General features: G+C 39.2%; 1 protein-coding gene across 1 annotated transcript in view; it reads right to left on the bottom strand.

The window, feature by feature from the left end:
* Window positions 1-14750, bottom strand: part of MYPN (myopalladin) — a 106576-nt gene extending 91826 nt beyond the window's left edge. The window contains exon 1 of the mRNA XM_037905846.2: window positions 14191-14750. The gene's annotated coding sequence lies outside the window, so the exon portion shown is untranslated. The remainder of the gene's footprint in view (window positions 1-14190) is intronic.
* Window positions 14751-18699: the final 3949 nt, after the last annotated feature.

Raw genomic sequence — 18699 nt, 5'->3', positions numbered from 1 at the left:
AACTCATAGAAAATAATATATTAAGTACATAAGAACAGCCATGCTAGGTCAGACCAATGGTCCATCTAACTCAGTATTCCGTCTCTAACAGTGCCCAGTGCCAGATACTTCAGAGGGTATGAACAGAACAGGATAATTTTGAGTGATCCATCCCCTGTCATCCTGTCCCAGCTTCTGGCAGTTGGAGCCTTAGGGACACCTGGAGAATAGGGTTGTGTCTCTTAACATCTTGGCTAATAGCCACTGATGGACCTATCCTCCATGAACTTATCTAATTCTTTTTGAAACCCAGTTATACTTTAGGCCTTCACAATTTCCCATGACAATGAGTTCCACAAGCAGACTGTGCACGGTGTGAAGAAGGACGTCCCTTTGCTTGTTTTAAACCTGCTGCCTACTAATTTTACTGGGTGACCCCTAGTTCTTGTGTTATGTGAGGGGGGTAAATAACACTTCCCTATTCATTTTCTCCATACCACACATGATTTTATAGACCACTATCATATCCCCAATTAGTCGTCTCTTTTCTAAGATGAACAGTCCCAGTCTCTTTAATCTTTCCACATATGGAAGCTGTTCCATGCCCCTAATTATTTTTTGTTTCTCTTCTCTGTACTTTTCCAATTCAAATCTATCTTTTTTAAGATGGGCTGACCAGAACTGCACTCAGTATTCAAGATGTGGGCATATCGTGTATTTATAAAGTGGAATTATGATATTTTCTGTTTTATTATCTATCCCTTTGCAATAGTTCCTAAGATTCTGTTAACTTTTTTGACTGCTGTTGCACATTGAGTGAATCAGGGAACTATCCACAATGCCTCCAAGATCTCTTTCTTGAGTGGTAACAACTAATTTAGCCCCCATTAATTAGTATGTATAGTTGGGATTATATTTTCCAATCTGCATTACTTTGCATTTATCAACACTAAATTTCATCTGCCATTTTGTTGCCCAGTTTAATGAGATTCCTGTGTAACTCTGCAGTCAGCTTTGGCATTAACTATTTTGAGCAATTTTGTACTGTCTGTACATTTTTCCAGCTCACTGTTCATCCCCTTTTACAGATCATTTATGAATATGTTGAACAGGACAGGTCTCCATACAGACCCTTGGGGGACCTCGCTATTTAACTCTCTAAATTTATTCCTACTAGGGCTGTCTATTAATTGCAGTTAACTCACGAGATTAACTCAAAAAAATTAATCGCGATTAATCACAGTTTTAATCGCACTATTAAACAATAGAATACCATTTGAAATTTATTAAATATTTTTTCTAAGTTTTCAAATATATTGATTTAAATTACAACACAGAATACAAAGTGTACAGTACTCACTTTATATTATTTTTATTACAAATATTTGCACTGTAAAAATGACAAAAGAAATACTATTTTTAATTCACCTAATACAAGTACTGTAGTGCAATCTCTTTATCATGAAAGTTGAACTTACAAGTGTAGAATTATGTACAAAAAAAACTGCATTAAAAATAAAACAATGTAAAACTTTAGAGCCTACAAGTCCACTCAGTCCTACTTCTTGTTCAGCCAATCACTACGAGAAACAAGTTTGTTTACATTTATGGCAGATAATGCTTCCCACTTCTTATTTACAATGTCACCTGAAAGTGAAAACAGATGTTCGCATGGGACTTTTGTAGCCAGCATTGCAAGGTATTTACGTGTCAGATATGCTAAACATATGCCCCTTCATGCTTTGGCCACTGTTCCAGAGGACATGCTTCTATGCTGATGAAACTTGTTAAAAAATGTGTTAATTAAATCTGTGACTGAACTACGTGGGGGAGAATTGTATGTCTGCTGCTGTGTGTTTTACCTGCATCCTGCCATATATTTCATGTTATATCAGTCTCGGATGATGACCCAGCATGTTGTTCGTTTTAAGAACACTTTCACTGAGGATTTGACAAAACACAAAGAAGGTACCCTAATGTGAGATTTCTAAAGATAACTACAGCTTTCGACCCAAGATTTAAGAATCTGAAGTGCCTTCCAAAATCTGATCGGGACGGGGTGTGAAGCATGCTTTCAGAAGTCTTAAAAGAGCAACACTCCGATGCGGAAACTACAGAACCCAAACCACCGAAAAAGAAAATCAACCTTCTGCTGGTTGCATCTGACTCAGATGATGAAAATGAACATACATTGGTCTGCACTGCTTTGGATCATTGAGCAGAACCCATCATCAGAATGGACGCATGTCCTCTGGAATGGTGGTTGAAGCATCAAGAGACATATGAATCTTTAGCGCATCTGGCATGTAAATATTTTGCAACACCGGCTACAACAATGCCATGCGAATGCCTATTCTCACTTTCAGGTGACATTGTAAACAAGAAGCGGGAAGCATTATCACCTGCAAATGTAAACAAACTTGTTTGTCTGTGATTGGCTGAACAAGAAGTAGGACTGAGTGGATTTGTAGGCTCTAAAATTTTTCGTTGTTTTATTTTTGAATGCAGTTATTTTTTGTACATAAGTTGTAAGTTCAACTTTCATGATAAAGAGATTGCACTACAGTACTTGTATTAAGTGAATTGAAAAATACTATTACTTTTATTTTTACAGTCCAAATATTTATAATAAAAAAAATATAAAGTGAGCACTGTACACTTTGTATTCTGTATTGTAATTGAAATCAATATATATGAAAATGTGGAAAACATCCAAAATATTTAAATAAATAGTATTCTATTACTGCTTCACAGCACGATTAATCGTGATTAATTGCGATTAATTTTTTTAATCGCCTGACAGCCCTAATTCCTACCCTTTGTTTCCTATCTTTTTACTAGTTACTGAACCATGAGAGGACATTCCCTCTTATCCCATGACTGCTTACTTTGCTTAAGTACCTTTGGTGAGGGACCTTGTCAAGGGCTTTCTGAAAGTCCAAGTACACTATATTGACTGGCAATATATTGAGGGGCGCTGGAATGGGGTGGGAGGGAGGAAGTGGCCATGGCTCCATAACTTTTTTCCTGCCTTAAGGGCAAGCGATGGGGGGCAAGGCTGCGGAGAGGAGCAAGCAGTGTGCAGAGCCTCGGGAGAAGAGGCGCAGTGAGGGCAGGGTCTCAGGGGAAGAGGAAGAGTGGGGGCGGGGCCTCGGTGGAGCAGGGATGGGGGCACAAGGGAAGAGGTGGAATGGAGCCTCACGTGGGAGGGGCAGATCAGGCTACAGTTCAAGCGTTAGTCACCTCCGCACTTTTAGGGAGCTTCCAATGCTCCTGCCTTGTCCACATGCTTGTTGGCACCCTCAAAGAATTCTAATAGATGGATGAGGCATGATTTCCTTTTACAATAGCCATGTTGACTCCCAACATCATGTTTATCTATGCGTCTGATAATACTGTTCTTTACTATAGCTTCAACCATTACAAAAAACAAATTATGGCACAGCATGTACTGTACTTTACTTACTTTACATACTTAGAATATTATGAATTGTTTTATCCATTGATTAAGACACACAGTTCAGCACATTAACTTCACAATATGTATTTGAGTAAAGGTGGATATTGATTTTATACTTTGACAAGAATGCCATTTCTATAATTGGACCATATAAAACTATTTGAGTCAAGTGAGCCAAGATGCAGTGAACCATTAAAGATGACAAGATGGTATTGGGAAGCCCAAATTTCAATTCTAAATGCCTTAATAAGAATTCGAAATCCTACATTTGGATGCTCAGATCAGCATTTCAGCACATAAATTCTTGTTTTATGCATATAACGCCCAATATGAATATCCAAATGTGGGACTTGAATATCCTATTAAGGTGCTTATATTTTGAAAATTCAGCTTGATGTTGTTTAGAAGAAAAGGAGATTCCATGCAGAGGACTAGGTAGCAGATGTGTGTGTGTGTATATATATAGTAAATGTTCTCTGAATGAAGTTAATACAGACTTCCCCCAACAGACTTCTAGTGTCTAATAAATGTAAATCCCTCCTCTTTACATCATCTTCTCATCCATACCTTGAGACCTGAAACGTCCCCTGTCTAGCTAGCCCTGCTGATGGACTGTGCTATTATACTTCTCTTGCTGCCCTGTCACCTCCTAGCTATAATTCTGCAATAAGCAGCCCATTTCCCAAAGTGCTGCCCGAATCCCAGTCTTAATTTTGTAGATTGGAACTACATCAGGCTTGAAGCCTTAAATTATCCAAAGTGGGTAAAAGGTGGTAGAAAGACCATTTTAGCTATACACGTTATGTAAAGTTGTTGCGGAAAGAAGCACAGAAAGAAGTCAAAGAACAGTGTAAACTGAATTTTTCTGAACTAAAAGAACTGCTGATAAAGGATTTTCAGGATTACAGAATTGTTATAGCAACAGGCCCAAATGCAAGATCAGAGAAAGTGTGCATATGTGGACCATCAGACACTTGTTTTCATTAGCCAGTTTGGATGGGACAAGGTTGCCATCCCTTTTGTACACTCCCTTTCTGGGGAGTACTTGGCAACTGGTTTATGCCTGGAGGACGCATTAACAAGGATCACTGTCATCCTGGCCTTCATCATCACCAACCCATGCTGGGACCCAGAGACACCACTACATTTTATTTTTCCTGCTCCTGTAAGATGTTCTCAACAGACCAGATGGAAGGAGGGGAACCAGACATCATCATTATTTCCATGGCTTTATCTTAAGCAACTCCTAAAATTGGAACCTAATGTTCTACTATTACTGCTTCCATAGTGGGTCAGTTTCCTCACAAAACTTATTGCTTCTGTCTCTTCTCTATCTTTCTCTTTTTGTCTTCTGTTCGTAAGAGTCAGGCTTAGCCAACCAGGACAAGTCAACCCTTGCATCCAGTACTGGGTTTACAATGGTGCCGTTGCACCAGGCCTACACTCGGAAGGGGCCCATTATGGTTGCTAGCCTGAAAGTCCAGTCAAAAGCAGACCTGGCAGTGTCCTGACACTAAAAGTCCAGTTACAGGAGTAACTGCAATCAACCTGCCCACCAGGAGGGCAGGGAGAGCCGCTGCTGCTGCCTGGAGGAGCTGCAGCTCAGCTGGAGAGAGAGAGAACTGGCTCCCAAGGACCTGGCTCCTGGGGAGAGAGATAGGTACCAGCTCTTGACCATACCCTCCTGCCCCGCTGTGCTTGGTTGACACAACGTTCCAGTGGAATTTTGGCACATAAAAGAACAGTGATTTGGGATGCTCACAGCTTTGTAAATGACTTGACAGAGAAGGGAATATTACCTCTTAGAGGACAATGTCTTTCTAATACATAGGTCAATGCCAGTATAGATGCTACAATAATTGCTGGGCCAGCTTCTGCTCTCGTTTACAACCATGCAATCTTACTGAAATATAATGGAGCTAAAGTAGAATGTTGTATCTGCTGATAGTGTGCAAGATGCTGTACAAGCCACAAATAAAGACACAACCGCTGCCCTAAGGAGTTGACTATCAGAAAGGCAGATAATATCAAACAAGAAGTACTGGTAGACCCTCCAAGATTGTAATAACCTAACTTGTCAGCCAAGTTGTCCTTAGCATGTATATGTGTATGTAAATGGGAGGGCACAAGGAGACTTCTTCTCCTATTTATCTATATCACACCTGGGCCATGGACAATTTCAGTCCCTCTGTTGGGCTCACCAGGGGCATAAATCATTCCAGAGCAGGTGGGGAAGAAGAGGCAGAGCCATAGCCTAGTCCCTACTCCATACCATGGAGCTGGCTGGGCATGGGGAGGAAAGCACATTGCCTGTTTCCATTTAAGGCTGTCGGAGACACAATCCCTTACAGAGTGTCTCTGGACTGGGGCAGTTTCATATCACTCCATTTAAGGCTGAGGCTAAATGTTACAATCTGTCTCTTTGTGGTTTTATACATGGGAATGGTTTGATATTTTACATGAATTGTACAAGTGTAACTAACAGCAGTATTTGTCCCACTGATTTGCCTGGGCACGTTTGTTATCCTGAAAAATTCATTATATTTAACCACAATGTCACTCCATTTCTGTGCTCTCTGTAAAACTAAATGCATTGTCCATCAAGACCTGAAGAGGAAGGATGCATTCCTGTACAAATATGAGCACAATGGGTGGTCACAGGAGGAGATACAAGTTGAAAAATGACTCGATGAGACCAAACCCTGTCATCTCCTGCAGAGAAATAAAGGTAAATGCTTCATAAATTGATTGGATGGAGAAGATATATGGAATCATCTAATGATGGCTAATCAAGATTTCATTTAAAAAGATCTATTGGGATTACAAATTTCTCATTTCAGTGTGATGTCTATTCCCACAGTCCTCATTAATCATCATGCAGGTTTTTCTGCACCTAGACAAAACAAACAGTTGTGTTTCTGTGTGTTTCTTCTGAATCTTTGTGCTGGGGCTTGTGTTGTTCCTTTGGATTCTTCATAAAAAACATTGAAACACAAATAAAATGATCTCTAATTCCCTAAAGAAATAAAATTTTGATGTCTGGTAGGTCACTTAAGCCAGTCATAAGGAGGAACATTTGGCTTAGCAAAGTAGTTGGAGAATGTACGCTAGCAAAAGAGTACAATAAATAGGCATCTTTCAATAACAAAAAAAGGAGCATTACTTTGAAAATATAAAATAGCAGATATAATATTTTGGTCATGCAAATTCTTCAGAAAGGATCTTTAATAAAAATAACAAAAAACAAAACATGTATAACTGAAGCCTGATACCTTTAAAATTACTAAGGGCTAGATTTTGACTAGCTATAACACAATCACATAGGGGAGTACAAAGTGTCTCCCCTCTCATGTGGCCAGACTAGGGCTGCTTGCCTGATGACTCAGACCTCAGGGGGGAGAGCTGAGGCTCTGTACCTAACACTGACCCCTGTAAGCATGTGGGCAGGAAATAGGCAAAACTAAGGCTCCACCCAGCTATGTGCCAGCCAGCAAATCTGGTCAGGCATGAGGTGGGAAAACAAACAGTACCCCAGAAAGGGCATGAGTTAACTTTCTTCCTCCTACCCATCAGAGCAGGAGTGGAGCACAGAGTTCCTCCTAGGAAAGTGCATCTAGGCATATCTTCATACTTAGGCTGAACATAAAAGCTCAATCTAATCCTAGTTATGCTTACATTTTTCTTTAGAGATCATTCAGGGTCAAATTGTTGTATCTAACTCTATTTTCAGCTTGCCTAGAAGATAATTCTTTTGTTCTATTTTTAGTAAGGTAGAAGTTGGCTGCTAGTCAAACATCACACTTTGAGACAGCATTTGGTTATCTAAAATCAGAAATATTGTGAACAATATGATAGCTAGAGTCAAATGAAAAAATGCTGCGTTTCACCAAGGACTTGCTTTGAGAAAATCGAACAAGCAAATTACAAATAAGCCTTGAGAGATGTGCAATTTATTTTATTTTATTAAATGAAGTTGTACTCTTCAAGGACTCCACAGAGCAAAGTGATAAAGAAGTACATAGAGAGTTCCTATATTGCAATGGTAGGGACGATAGAGGAATCTGAAGTACATCTGGGTAAGCTAAAACTGTACTGATTTCAAATTGGAATCTGAACTGCAAAGTATCCAGATTTGGATCCAGTCTTTAACATATCCTTTCTGGCTCAAATATCAGGATTTTGATTTGGCCTGATTATGTCTTGGGGATTTCCTCTTCATTTTTCTCATCAGAACGTTGGAACAGCCAAAGAAGAGTTTGCCCCACATAATCTATTCCATGCTTCACAGTGGACCCAATGCATAGCGGGATAGAAGTTTGGTAGATTAGTCAGTGATGTGTGAGATACCCATACAGTGCTGATGTGATCAATAAAGCTTATACAGAGTTATGCATCTCTCTATTTAGACTCTGTGACTTGACACCCTCCCACCCCAGTAAAGCGCTACTCAACAGAGACAGTCTCTAGCAAGGACACACTAGACTAGATTTTCTCAGATAAATCAAAGCACCAAAACCTTAGCCAAATTTTTTAGTGGAGATTGGAAAAAAGAGCATCTGTTTTAGTAAACTAAAAGTCAACAGGAGAAATTGTGAGCTACTTCTAAATAGCTTGTTAGTGATATTTAGGATGGAAAATGGGGAGATAAAACCTGATTTTCTCCACTGACACAAGGACAGAGTCTAGCAACATTGACTATACATGGTTCTTCTGTCCACCGTGCTAATTTGGGTTCAATTAACTGGATAAACACTGAGTTCCAAAAAGCCTACATTTCTGCTAATGTTCTGTTGTTAGCCAAATGTCCTTTAGGGTAAGATATACCACAGTGCTCGAATTGGCTTCCACAAGTCGATTTTGGCAATGGCTTGACCTAAATGTCATATGTTGAAAGCAAGGGGATTCCTAAATGACAGAAGCTTGTCCCATGAGACTGTCACATGCCAATTCATTTTATATAGTATGGAGTCACTTAAATTCATTCTCTTCTTGTCACCGAAAGAATCCTGAGTCTTGTTGAGATAAATGATAGTGAAATCTTAGCAAATAGGGAGAATTCTTGGACACAAGTCAGCTCCTGTGTTTGGCTAGGGAAAAATTTGAATGCCTGATGTTACAAGCGATCTAATAATAAAGTGGTAATCTGGAAGTGAAGCATTCAAACACCTTCTTCGGCAATTCTGATTTTAAAATGAGTAGATTTAGTCAATATATATCATTTCTGCCTGCCACTTCTAACTCCCATTAATAGAATATGAAAGAAACTGAGGTTTAAAACCTCCACCCGTAGAATAACTAGCAAATTGCTAGTTTGACCTTTTTTCTTGCATATTGAAATTTGTGGGTCAGATGCTGAGAGGTTGAGAATTGGTGTTGCTCTGTTCATGTCACATGAGCTGAGGCCTTCTTCCAGTATTTCTACTGCTTCTGGTTAAAAATCTAAATCATTAGTGATATTAGACTATATCCATCTCCAATTAATTTCATTTAACATAAGTCATCCCTACCCAATTTATAAAATGTAACATTAATCAAACACAAAAACTTCAACACTAAACAAATTAGTTTTTAATAATTAAAATGGTAGATAGGCAATTAAAAAACAAGCACAGAGATGTCACAAGTGATCTTTCAGATATCTAAAGATCACAATCACATTCCCACATGCTTGTGGGAATTGTCACATAACAGTTGTCCTAGTTTCTGTTTCCGGTTACTGCCTGTTGATATGTTAGACAGACTTTGAGACGCTCATGAAAGGTTAAGCTGGAGCTGGGGAGTTAAGTCAGCTGTGTTCTGTGTTCCTAAGGCTTTTTAAAAAAAATGTATTATGGAAAATTACTTACAAGAAAATGGTATATCACTTTTAGATACAGGTAGTAGTTTTAGATACAGGTAGTAGTTTTTAGATACAGGTAGTCGTTTTTAATCCAGCTGTCCACACCAATTGCAGTTAACCTCATAATAGAAATTGCATTTCAAAATACTGGCATGAAAACAAAGAAAAATAAAGGAAGCTTCCCAGTTCTCAGAGAAAGGAACAGCCTCTGATAGGAAAAATACCTATAATAATAAGTGGGGTAAAATGCAAGTCTGTCTATTGCTTCAGATATATTTTTCTAGATAATTTACTTTTCAACATTCACATTTTAATATGCATCCAGCTTTGTTTAATCTATAATACATTTTAGAATCCCTAATAGTTACAAACATAATTTGATTGGGAGGCTAAGAAATTCTTACAAGTGTTTGCTCATTGTTACATAATTTTGTAAATAAGTAAAAATAATTTAAATATCTCCACATACTGTTATTCCAGCCTCTAGGTTGTATGTAAGTATCTAGTTTCTCATGGATTTTTTGAAAATTGTGGTTATAATTGATGTAAACTGAGGATCTATGGAGAAAACACTGACTCCCTTTGGGACTGCTACAGCTTCTACTGAAGTCAATTTTGTCATTGACTTAGATTGGATCAGAACCAGGTCTTCTGTGTGAACAAAATCTAATGAAAAAGGTAGAGTGTTGCTGAACTGTGGAGGACAATTACCTTTTTATTAGTGAGTGTTGACATATTTCTGCAGAGGCCATTCTTATGAATATATATTTTAAGCCTTGCCCTTGAATATTTATTCACCTGACCCTCAATCTCAGAGTAACATCAATGGGATGTCTAAGAAAGAAGCAACGTAGAACTTTCAAACCTTCATGAAATTAAAAAAACACATAGAAAATTTCCCTTTTCCTTTATATTGTTCTTTTTTAAAGCTTCTTTAATCTTGCCATATATTAGGAACTATATACGTGGTATTGGAGTATGGTCACAATAAACCACTTTTGTGATTATCGTGCACAACAGATATTATCCCTAGTTCAAAGTTTAGATGCGTGGTGCTCTAATAAAATGAGACTAGTTAAGACCCTCTCTTACCCTGATTTTGAGTTGTTTTTGCCTTCTCAGCAGCTCTCTTTGGACTGCAAAGCAAACAATATTTTTGAGCAATACTAGCTGAAGTCAGATTGAAATTTAAATAAATTCAGGATTAATTTTAAAATATAAAACTGCTAAAGATGAACATGTTTTCTAAATTATCTATTACTTATCAGAAGTCAGCATTAGCGCTGCAGTCTTGGAGGGCTGGCGTAGTTGCTTTTCCACAACCAGATGTCTTCCTCTCCTACTGGGATGTGAGGCCGGAACCAACGTCAATGGGCCCTAAATACAGTATTGTACACCGTGATACTGTAAGCTTTTTTGACTCAAGTAGTCCTTAATCACATGGACCGTCCCATTTACATCAAGGATTACCCCCATAAGAAAGAGTTTGTATAACTGGGCCCAGAGATGATGCATAACCGTGGATAGTGGGCGGAGGGGCACAATTAAAACATTTGGGGGGGCGGGGATATGTGACCATCCCATGTGTTGCCTCTGCCTCCATCTCCGACTCACATCAGTGGGTGGTCTGCAAGGCAGGCAGCAGAAAGTGCTGAGACTCCAGCAGCAGGGAGGAGAAGCAGCCCCGTGTAGCAGATGTGGGGAGCTCAGCCAGCCTCCCTGTTGCTTCCTCTCTCCCCATGCTGCACGGACACACGGCGAGTGCTGCCGCTAGGGGGACCTACATCCTTCTTGCTACTGGGTGTCCTGGCGAGAGGCGTCCCGAGAAATCAGGGAGGGGGGTGGGGGTGTCACATGACCCCTGGGTGCTCCCCTCCCACACGCATCACCTCTGATTCTGGGCCCACAGTTTGTAGACGTTGAGATTTAGCACTCTAGAGCTGTGTGAACAACTGATTTTTCTGTTTGCTGCCCAGCCCAAAATACCATAAAAAAATTCATTTTGGGTCTACCTAAAACAAACAAACAAACAAACAAAAAAAATCAGTTTTCTCAGTGAAATGAAAAACAAACAAAAATAAGTTTCGGGTTGATTGAAACATTTTGCTCAACCTGAAACAAAAACATTTAGTTTCATTTTTAGATTTTTTAACCCTTTAATAATTAGTTTAAACAAGTTTCAAAACAAACATCAAAATGTAAAAAAAATATTTAAAATGTAAAAAAAATCAAAATGTTTTGTTTAGAAACTTGTATAAAAATGGTTTGAATTCTTCTACATTAAAACCAATTTTTTTTCAGATGAAACTATTCACTGAATTCAACACAAATTTTTTAGTAGTTTTGCTCAACCCAAAAATGCACTCTTTGGCTAATAAAATATTTGTCCCAAAGATTTTGCACAGCACTGCTTTGGTAAACCCAAAGGGAGAACAGGATGTTATGTATAGATACAAAAAAGCCACAACTATAAAGCAAAGTAAGAGTGACAAAACTTTGTGCTCCTATTCTGGCTCCCATCCAAACATAAGGAGACTTGACTCGATGGGTCCTCCGTGCCCAGAACTATAGATAAGCTTTCCAGGCAGAAGTTAAAGATCAGAGATTGGGGCCCAAATGTTTTATGGAATATGTAGCCTGATTTAGCCTCAGTCTTATCCACCCCAATTCTTTATATTATTCTTGCTTGTATTAGGACTGATCAATGCATGGGAGCACTATGAATAGGACTGAGGACAGTCTGAATACAACCTTAGTTCATGTCTGAAGCCAAAACTTAAATGTTAGTGCTCAGATATAATTTTAATATATTTCATGTGTTCATTGTTAGGCTGACACATTAAGATACCCAACGAGGTACTGTGTGGTATTTTACATTATTTAAACAATGAGCTATGTTCTGCTGTGTTATACCATGCACACGAAGGCATTACTTCAGTGGGGTTGTACTGGTATACCTGAAGCAGAATTCAGCTAACAGTCTGTATGACAGGGATGGACAAACTTAGTGGTATTTGAGATTTCTTGTCAGTAGTCCTGGTTTTTGGGTGTGCAAACTTGCTTGAGATCACAAAACTTTTCCTCTTGTAATTTAAACCTATGATTTCTCAAGGGAGATTCAGTTTAAATAAAAACATTTTCTAGTGAAAAGGAAGCCTTTCCTCCTGCCAAGTACTGGGCTGTCACAGGTGGATGCCTTATTTACAATAGATAACCTGTATTTTTCCTCATTAGAATTTTTTTCTGACTACTTTTCTTCACTCTTTTTTCCCACAGTCCCGCTATATTTGTTTTTCTCTCTGCCTGTTGTATGCTCCATTTTTACCCCAATTTTTTCACATTTTTCTTCCTTTTTTTTTTTTTTGCAGCCTCTCCTAAACAAAATGTGAAATCAATTAACACTGAAGTTATCAGACTTTCAAACTACGAGATTTGAGTTAGTTTGAAATTAGGCAAAATGAATTTGCCCATCCCTGCAGTACATTGGTTATTAAAACAAGTGAAATATTAATTAGTATAATGGACTGATTTGTAGTGAGCGATACTGATTTAGTAATCACTCAGACAATGGTTTATGATCTTTGACTGCATTATACAATTGTTCTTTATTGTTCTATGTAATTTTTAAAGCCCAAAATCTCACTATAGCATTACTTATAAAAATGTACTTACCCTGCTAATGCTAGCTGTTGGCAGGAAACATTGAAGGTCTGTATAATTCCTTCAGTCCCATAACAAAACTGTTGTAAAATTTTAAAAGAATATACAGGAATAGTACCTAAAAAGTCTGAACTATGTTGTGTCATGGTCTTTAACTATGATAGACTATTGTCTATAAAAGCTTGCTCCTGAACTTATTGTAGAAGGAGTTTTTATTAGCTTAAATAAGTAATTACTTTTAGTTATCAGTACAAATACATTTAATTTTATTCAATGTTGATAGCATTCTCTGAGGAAAAAAGAGGAAAGAAAATATATCCTGTACTCATGAACTTTTAGGAAGGCCAGGGGAAAGAGTAGAGTTGAAATATATGAAATTGGATCCTTTAATATTTGCTGATTTTTTATTTAGTTTACAAACCTAAGAGCTTCTAAGTAAATTTAAACCTAATGATGTGAACAAAAATCTACCAATATAATGATCAATTTGCTTAACATGATCTGCATAATACTATCCTGACAAAGCAGATGAGCTCAAGAGCTACTCTATTCTCTTTTAAATTATGTATTATTTAATATAATTCAAGATGTGCTTCTGATTACTGCTTAATGTTGCAATTTATTGGGCCAAACACTTGCCACTGACAGTCAATGTCTTTCTGAGTGAGGTGGGGCCGGGGAGAGAGCAATGCCCTTCTATCTGGAGTGTTTCTGCAGCTGTTGTGTACATTAATCCAGAGAGCAGATCTCCCAACACTAAATATAGCCAGCAGTGTCATTTTACTTGAAAAAAAGAAAGAAAGTATTTAACCAAGGAGTCATATTAAATTAGGCTCGATTTTCTTGATGAAGGAAATGCAAATTACTGTATATTGGTGTAATTCTAGCAATTATAAAGTAATCATTTCGCTATATGGTAAAAGGGGGGAAAACAAAAGTAAAATTCCAGCAATGCAATTTTCATGTCATTGCTGCCTTCTGTTGATTCTTCCATCAGAGGCAAACAGGCTGAGGGAATTTAGGAACCCCACCAATCCTATTCAAGCTCTTTATGATCCTACAGGACATTGTTTCTCTTTCACTCTAACTCACATGCTTCAGTGTAATTTAAATCAGATGGTTTAAAAGCGATCTGCTCCCTGCATATTTCTGATCTGCAATAAGTAGCACTGCGGTATACATTTTCATCGACCCTCTGTGCACCTGTGCAGTGTTATCAAAACACAGTAACAATCTAAAGTAAAGACATTACCTTTTTCAATTTCTCCAGATGTTGATGTCCAACTCTGGCACTCAGCAGCAATGCAATTATCCAGAAGTATAAAATTAAAGTTATAGAAGCACAGGAATTCTTCAGGTCCTTAGGAACAGAAACAACTAGAAGTCCATAGGTGAAAGGAGTTAACCTTAGTTATAGTGAGGATGGCTGTAAGAAGCCGGACAACCTGTCACCACCGGAGCAATAGCATTTGTCAGTTTGCAGGTCCCAAGTTATTTTGAGCAGCATAAACCATGTGCCTTTGAAACATTCCACCTCATTGGACAGGAGAATATTGAGCAAAGGGATTCCACTATAACAGCACCTATGGACAGCTATTCAATCTTTCTACTCACAAAACTGCTTCTGCAGATGCTTATGCAGTCTTTTGCTGATTCAACCATGGAATAATCCCAAATATATTTGCATTATATTAATTTCCTCTTGACAGAGAAGTTTATATTTGAAAATAGGAATGGCATAATTTAGCCTTTTCATTTACTGTATTTGTTACAGGCAGAATCTATTAGAAGTGTAAGATTACACTCACAAGGAAATCCATCAGCATGTAACAACTTAAATGTTATGCAACTATATAGACATAATCCTACAATTTCAATAACAACTTGTGATAGAGACATTATTAAAAATAAGGTGCTCCTGAATTTTTCTGAATGCTCACATGTGGCAGAATCTTGCAAAAACCCCTAACAGTGGCCAGTAATTATAAATCTTCCAAAAGAAAAAAACAACATCCTGCTAATTTTAGAACTTCGGAAATGTTATATTGAAAATAAACTTTGGGAAACAAAAAACAAACAAACTAAAAGCCTAATGGGGCGAACCAGTTTCAGCTGCAAATAAAACTGAAATGTCAAAATACATGTAGAAAAACTTCAAAATATTCAAAGCAAATGACAGACTAAGCAGCCATGCAACTCTTTATTAACATTATTACATGCAATATAGCATATAAGAAGTAATTATTGATTAAATTTATGTGACCAAACCCCAGCACATCACTTTGAAAATGCAAAGGATAGATTTTTTTCCTCACACTCATTCCAGATACTGGCAGGAAAGAGGTCTTTGGTTCCATCATCTGTTAAAATATCCATCTCATCAAAGTGCTATTGGATTTCTAGCATATACAAAAAGTACTGGGCCATAACTCCATCTTTATATCTTCTGGACAGTAGATAGGTAGTGTAAGCAGTGTCAGGATGAGCTTCACCCTGACATCTGGTGGTGAGGTGTGGCAAGCTGTGGAAAAAAACTTCAGGGGCCGATCTCATTTGCATAGGCACACCCACCCCGCCTAGACTGAGGCCATAGCTGCCCAAATGGTCACTTTGGCTGCTGTGGGATCCCCAGTGTCTCTGTTATTGGGGCAGGAAGAATAAATTGTTATTACCCTGATTATGGGAACTGTGCTTGGAACTGTACTTGGCCTTTTGTTATGATGGAGGGACTCACCATCAACTAAGTAGCACTCGCTAGGCAAGGGTCATGGGTTCCAAAACTGTGTGAATTGAGAGAGGCTGGGGACAAGTATTAATACTTGGTGGCATGGGCCCCTTGGTGAGGGCCTTACATGCTAATTGCACTTCCTCCTCTCTCCACTGTGGAATATCAGAGCTAATTTTGATTTCATTAGAAGTCTAGTTACAGGCTGCTGAGCTCACTTTGGGCTAATGGTGCACCAGCACTGAGGCTCCCCTACTACAAGCTGAATTCATCAAAGAGCTGAACTGACTAAGAGCTGAAATCACTGAGCATTGGATTAAGTAGTGGGGGAGCCTGAAGATATATCGTGGAGCAGTTTGTGGGACGGCTGGAGTGCCTTGTGGACAGGCTGGCGGAGCAGTTCGTAGGACGGCGGGAGCTGTTGGTGGGACGCGGAGCAGTTTGTGGACTGGCTGGTGGAGCAGTGCGTGGGACGGCGGGAGCTGCTTGTGGGCCGCGGAGCGGAGCTGAGCGAAGGAGTTCGTGGGGCGGCTGGCGGAGCGGAGGCCTATGGGGCTGTGGGACGGTCAGCTTCAGATCATGTAAGGTGCCTCTTACCCCCGTCCCATCTCCACCCAGGGTGGGAGGTAAAGCTCCGCAGATAAACTTTCGAACTCTGGGGCTGCCCTGACCAGGGACAGAGACTTTTGGGTCATTGGACTTTTGGGACTTTGGGTGATTTGGGGTTGCTGGACTCAAGAACCAAAGGGAAGGGGGCATGCCCCAATTTGCTTGGGGTGGGGTTTTTTTTGCTCATGAGTTGTGTTATGAATCCTGTTGGTGGTGTTTCCCCAACATAATGCCACATTGTTTCTCTCTGTTATTAAAAGGCTTTTTGCTACACTCAGACTATGTGCTTGCGAGAGGGAAAGTATTGCCTCTTGGAGGCGCCCAGCTGGGGGTGGTATATATTTGTCCCAGGTCACTGGGTGGGGGCTAGAGCCGGTTTGCATTGTGTTATTGGAATGGATCCCCTAGATATTGAACCCGGCCCTTGTTGCTGCCAACTCTGACGGGCAGAAGGGTTACAGTAGTATCTCCATAGCAGCTGGTTCAGCGGCATATTAACGCCTAGGCTGAGAAGGCCTAGGCCTAGGGTGGCAAATTTATAATAACAGCCAGAGGCTGCTTCCCTCGGCGCCGGTTTGCGCCCTCCGCCTCCAGCCCCACCCCAACTCCACCCTTTCCCCGCCCCCATTCTCTGCCCCTTCTCTGCCCCTATTGGTCCCCTTCCCCAAATCCCCGCCCCGGCCCCGCCTCCTCTTCTGAGCATACTGCGTTCCCTCCTCTTTCCCCCTCCTTTGCGAAGCTGTTTCGTGCACAAGCACTGGCAGGGAGCGAGGAGGAGCAGGACCCGGCGGTGCACTCAGGGGAGGAGGCAAGGCGGAGTTGGAGTGGAGGTGAGCTGCGGCGGGGGGGCCGGGAGCTGCTGGGGGAGGGGGCAGCAATTATTTCAGGGCCCAGGGGCTGCAAAATCATTAATCCGCCACTGAGCTGGTTTAGCTTTCTGTTATAAATTAGATTTCAACCCCCTCCAGTTTCATCAAAACAGTAATAATCTGTCTGAAACTTATCAAGTGTGCTCCTCTGGCAGAGGAGAATTTTTAGGAAATGTACTTTTGAGGTGTAGTTATGAGACAAGTCATGATAATGTGAAAAGTCAGAAGTATTTCACTTTTGAAAAGTCTCCTAAACTCTTGGGGTGGTTTTTTTGGGAACATTGTGGCATGAACAGCTTGGACTCCAATATCAATTTATTTTGTTGCCTTCAATGATACTGAAAAGTTGAGTAGTGAATTCAGTCCATTTGTGGAGAATTTTGAGAGTTCCATGAGGTCAGATGTACACTTTATTATCTGTGATATCTGATGTGAATCTTACAGGATTGGCAAGAGCAGCCTAATAATAATGTAATCATGGGCATTATGACATTGACATGGACATTACAATACCTACAGGTGCAGCCTACAAATACTGCAAGCTCTTTGTGGTCTGTTGTGCCTCTTAATATGTCCATAAAACCTACATGGAGTTTGGCTGAGATTATAGTTATTATAAACTTTGCATAGGCTCTTGCAGAACTTTGAACTTCTGGCTGGACTACTGTAGAGCTTTTCAGTCCTGTAGAAAGGCCCATTATGATTTAGTCTGACCTCCAGAACACAAAGCATAGAATTTAAGCAAGTGATACCTGTATCAAATCAATATAGATTAAAATACACTCCAATTTTTGAAACAATAATGGACATCAAAGTGTCACAGAGTCATTCATCAAAACAGTTAAAAAACTTCCATAACAAAAATTAAGCTGGAAGTACAGTTGTTAATATATATCAACAATGCAAAGTTAAAACCTTTAAAGAATACTATAGTTAGAAAGCCAGAGTTTTGCCTTACAAGACACTCCTCCTTTCTAATGCCATTTGAATAACCCAAATACAAATTATTCTGCCCCTTCTCAGTCCTCACAGCTGATATCATGTTAGCAGCCCCCATAACATTGACAGGCTGTAAAAGTAATCTAATGGATTTACTTCCATATGTGAAAAACTTCGCTTTGAACCATAATTTGGACATATTATTTTAGTCAATGTAATTACTCAAAGCTGTATTTCTGGCTTTCAATTCTAAGATATTTTTACTGAAATACTTTTTTGGTAAATTCTCTCATAATCACAGATGCCTTTTGGAATTCTCTAATCTAAATTTGCTTAGACTTTTTTGTTTAGCAGTTTTATATTAAATAATATCTCTTATGAAACAATCCAGAAAACAAATAGTGTTTAAAATGCTTGCCCTGTGACCGAGGATGTTTATGAAATTGTTTACAAGAAACAGCCATATATAGTCAAATTTTAAGTAAGTGATTATAAAAATGGATTACATTTTAAAAATGTAATCTTGAAAATGAATATACTCTTCTTTCAGTTACTTTCTTGTCAGTCCTGAAACTCCTGTCCAGGGCATTACTGATGATGGAGTCCAAATGCTGTCACA

Source organism: Chelonia mydas, chromosome 7 (genome assembly GCF_015237465.2).
Source record: "Chelonia mydas isolate rCheMyd1 chromosome 7, rCheMyd1.pri.v2, whole genome shotgun sequence".
Taxonomy (NCBI): domain Eukaryota; kingdom Metazoa; phylum Chordata; order Testudines; family Cheloniidae; genus Chelonia; species Chelonia mydas.
Note: the sequence above shows the minus strand (reverse complement) of the source record. Positions and strands in the feature narration are given on the sequence as shown.